Source organism: Tachypleus tridentatus, chromosome 11 (genome assembly GCF_004210375.1).
Source record: "Tachypleus tridentatus isolate NWPU-2018 chromosome 11, ASM421037v1, whole genome shotgun sequence".
In the NCBI taxonomy this organism is placed as follows: domain Eukaryota; kingdom Metazoa; phylum Arthropoda; class Merostomata; order Xiphosura; family Limulidae; genus Tachypleus; species Tachypleus tridentatus.
Window position 1 is genome coordinate 22,726,214 of NC_134835.1, and position 4,766 is coordinate 22,730,979.

A 4,766-nucleotide genomic window follows, 5' to 3' on the forward strand; every position below is an offset into this window, starting at 1 on the left:
ATAGTCACCAGTTTTTTGCCACAATACAAAACCGGGAATGTTTTTGTGAGAATGTGTTTGCGTGATTTTCTTATAGCAAAGCCACATCGGGCTATCTGCTCAACCCGCCGAGGGTAATCGAACCCCTGATTTTAGCGTTGTAGTTTTTGTGAGAAACCTGAAACCATAGCAGTCCCTTCCGGATGCTGTGGCCTCGGTCTGCTTAAAAGTGGGAAAGTTGATAACACTAATTCCTCCATTCCACACAGAAACTTGTTACAATGAGGTGACTATTAGAATAAGTGCGATCGCGCCCTCTTGTGTCTGTAGGGTTTAATGCTAAAAATATGGGTTCAGTTCCAATGATGGACAGAATTCAAATTTGCCATTGTGACGTTTTGCCCTTTACAAAAAACAAACTAAACTATTGCAATTAGAAAGAGCAAGAATGCACTATCTGGTGTCTAACCATTTTAGCTTACGACGCTAAAAATCTGGGTCCGGTACCCGTGGTGAAGATAGCCCATTGTGTAACCATGCGTTTTACGACAAACGGAGTATATTTCGTGGTGGAGAACTAGATTCATGAACACCAAGGGACTGGAGCAGCGTTCTTACAAGATGTGGTTAAATCTGACACGTGTTTATCTGGTAACACGTGTTTAATTGACAGTAAATAATTGTAGTTTACTTTAATTTTTTGCAAAAAATTTACATCAATGTAGCTGTCTCCATGTTAGACACCATTGATTAATTCATAGATTTAATACAAATTACTTAAAACATTTTTATTATTTTTTCCGTTTCACTTCACACATCAAACACAAACACTAAAATAAAAAATAAATGCGGGTTTCTTTCCACTCCAGGTGTGACACTTCTTGCTCACCACGCAGCCAACTGGTCAATTATCCTCGAGCATTTTTGAGCTCCACTGGTCAAATCCATTCTTAAGATAGTTTCTAACTTAAAACAGAAAGAAATTTATAAAGACACCGTAACTTTGATGTGTCACGTGACAACTTCTTGCAGAATGAAAAGTACAGCACATAATTCGAATACGAAAGATGACGTTGTCCGACTCTGGCCGTTTCCTTTGTGTCCCCCTACTGTTAAAATATTGAAATAGAGTAAATAAAAATAATTAATGTACTTTTGGTGAATAATTAATCATTTATGCAAAAACAATTATACAAACTTTAAATTATCTTTAATGAAAACAGGTGATATTTTAGTCACATATTCCATTTAAAATTTCTGGATTCCAAAAAATGAAACTGCAGTTCTCAAATTTTTTTATTTTTTTTTAAGAAATAAGAATGAATAGGAGAGATTAGTAAAGTCTCTATAAGGCAAACCACGAGTCTGTAACTTGTAAACATGGACACCGAGCAGAAATGGTTGTGACCACAAGTCTGTCACTTGTAAACATGGACACTAAACAGGAATGGTTGAGACCACAAGTCTGTTACTTGTAAACATGGACACTAAACAGGAATGGTTGAGACAACAAGTCTGTCACTTGTAAACATGGACACCGAGCGGAAATGGTTGTGACTACAAGTCTGTCACTTGTAAACATGGACACCGAGCGGAAATGGTTGTGACTACAAGTCTGCCACCTGTAAACATGGACACCGAGCGGAAATGGTTGTGACTACAAGTCTGTCACCTGTAAACATGGACACCGAGCGGAAATGGTTGTGACCACGAGTTTGTCACCTGTAAACATGGACACCGAGCGGAAATGGTTGTGACTACAAGTCTGTCACTTGTAAACATGGACATCGAGCGAAAATGGTTGTGACTACAGTCTGTCATCTGTAAATATGGACACCGAGCGGAAATGGTTGTGACTACAAGTCTATCACCTGTAAACATGAGCACTGAACAGAAATGTGTGAGACCTTAAGTATGTCACCTGCTTTAAATATTTATATCAAACTGCATCGTGATTATAGGATAAGTTTTTAAATGTTAACACAAAATTAGATTAAGAATATAAGATAAACTTTAAACTGAACTGTGATTACAGGATTAGTTTTAGACTAGATTCTGAGTATAGTATTAATTTAAACTGTTTGTGTGTATTTTTTATGGCAACGCCACATCGGGCTATCTACTGAGTCTACCGAGGGAAATCGAGCCTCTGATTTTAGCGTTGTAAATCCGTAGACTTACCGCTGTACCAGCGGGGTACACACTGGATTATAAGTACAGTATTAATTTTAAACTGTTTGTGTGTATTTTTATAGCAAAGCCACATCGGGTTATCTGCTGAGTCTACCGAGGGAAATCGAGTCCCTGATTTTAGCGTTGTAAATCCGTAGACTTACCGCTGTACCAGCGGTGTACACACCGGATTATGAGTACAGTATTAGTTTTAAACTGAATTCTAAGTACAACACAGAAGTCAAACGTGATAATTAAAGCTAATGAATTCATTTCTTCAAATTTACATGTAAGTCAAGTTTATCGATTCCGAATATAAAATGTAATTAAACATTTACTATTATAAGTAATTATATCGATTCACGTTGCAGATTTAAGGGGAAGCCGTAACTTGTCAGCAAAGTGTGCGGCCGACGATATTTTTCCACAGTTTTACTGCACTTGAGGAAATATAGAAGAAATTAATTAATCCCTTGACATTTCCACAATGACGTCAGCTCTGTGTATTAACTGGTGACTCCAAAGATACGAGTCATGAACTCCGCATTATAAATGTGTTATTATTACTATTGTTAAGAGTCAATGTGAAACTGTACGTTAGAAGTATCGCAACCTGCTCTATATTTTAACCAGCGTATTTGCGAATTAATTATGTGGCTTTGTTCATATGAAGTAAAGTTCCAGGTACCAAACCAGCGTCCACGTGCTTGTCTTCCTTTATTCAGTCAGTTTTTACACGCCCTCTTGTAACTACTTTTCGTTTCCCTAACGATGATATTTTGACACCAATTACTGTTAATAAATAAACTTTATACTCTGGAAGTTGTTTAATTTCGAGAGGGGTCGACCTCAAAGTGCAGATCGAGGTTATATTTGTTTTGATGAACGTGTGCTATCAGGTTATATTTGTTTTGATGAACGTGTGCTATCAGGTTATATTTGTTTAACACAATTCCGTTCCTCATCAGTAACCAGGTGATGAAAGAGGGGTCAGATGGATCTATATCATAGTGAAATACATCAAACATATCTGCTATTGTACGGATCTATAAAATGAAGAACTAAGTTGTGGCCAATGACGATTTTTCTCCACCTATCCAGTGATTACGTGTTTGAGATCCCAGGAACCGCCCTTTAAAATTGCCAGAACCAAAATTCCTTTTCAAATTGTTCAAAGCGTTTGTAAACAAGAATAAATATAATCTATAATTGAATCACACCTAAATAATCGTTTAAAACTGATGAATGGAAAGCTGAGAGACAAGTAGAATAAGATGGTCATAGATAACACAGTAAAACGTATTTTTCCTTTCCATACATTAGTAACGTTCCATAACTCATTCCACAAATTGATAACATATAAATAAAATTCCATCTAATAACCACAAGGATCAATTATCTATTGGGTATTTACCACGAGGCAATAAAAACAACACGTTCACAAGTTTTACGTTAAGCATGTTTCCTATAAAACAGTACTCATAACTTTTAACTCCCACGTTTACATAAATATATAGTCTTTAAGTGTGCAATAATTAATTGTTATTTTTTTCAAAGCTGTTCGAAACCCGACAGCTTCTCCAGAAGGGTGGGACACAAACAAGTAATTCTAGTTACTTTCATTTCATACTGTTTCATTACTTTTAGGGTTTTAAGTCTTATGGGAGCGAAACGGTGAAAAAGGGTTGGTTCTACACACACACACACAAAGATATGAACTTTCTATAACAATGCTAATGCATCCAGGTTCGTGAAAAGTAACACACCCTACCTAATGGGTGAACTGGATCTTTCGCCTTGCTGCTCTGAGTTCTACGAACACTAGGTACCTCGTCGAACAGCGGGGAGTTTGCTTCTGACAGGAAAATTAATAGATAAATAACCTCAGTTTTCTTGCTCACACTAGTTGTTGTTGTAGTTATTAATTAATTATTCTAATTTTAGTTTATGACATCAACGATGTAAACATTCTAAACGATAAACAAAAACAATAACCGGCCAATACATTGTAACTAGCTACAGTTATAACTGTTAATACCTTGATCTCTTTTGTTAACCTGAAGATGACCTAAGAAGGTCGAAACGTTGTTCTATACTTTATTTTAATTAAAGTTTTAATAGCCATATCAGCTGTCTTGTGATACATTGTTACCCATATCAGCTGTCTTGTGATACGTTGTTACCCATACCAGCTGTCTTGTGATACATTGTTACCCATATCAGCTGTCTTGTGATACGTTGTTACCCATACCAGCTGTCTTGTGATACATTGTTACTCATACCAGCTGTCTTGTGATACATTGTTACCCATACCAGCCATCTTAAGATACATTGTTACCCATACCAGCTGTCTTGTGATACATTGTTACCCATACCAGCTGTCTTGTGATACATTGTTACTCATACCAGCTGTCTTGTGATACATTGTTACCCATACCAGCCATCTTAAGATACATTGTTACCCATACCAACCATCTTAAGATACATTGTTACCCATATCAGCTGTCTTGTGATACATTGTTACCCATACCAGCTGTCTTGTGATACATTGTTACCCATACCAGCCATCTTAAAATACATTGTTACCCATACCAGCCATCTTAAGATACATTGTT

General features: G+C 36.6%; 1 long non-coding RNA gene across 1 annotated transcript; it reads right to left on the reverse strand.

The window, feature by feature from the left end:
* Window positions 1-752: 752 nt before the first annotated feature.
* On the reverse strand, window positions 753-4,054 carry LOC143231447 (uncharacterized). The gene is made up of 2 exons (XR_013016926.1): window positions 3,923-4,054; window positions 753-1,088 (listed from the first exon to the last, which is right to left on the reverse strand). It is a non-coding gene; the product is annotated as an uncharacterized LOC143231447 (long non-coding RNA).
* Window positions 4,055-4,766: the final 712 nt, after the last annotated feature.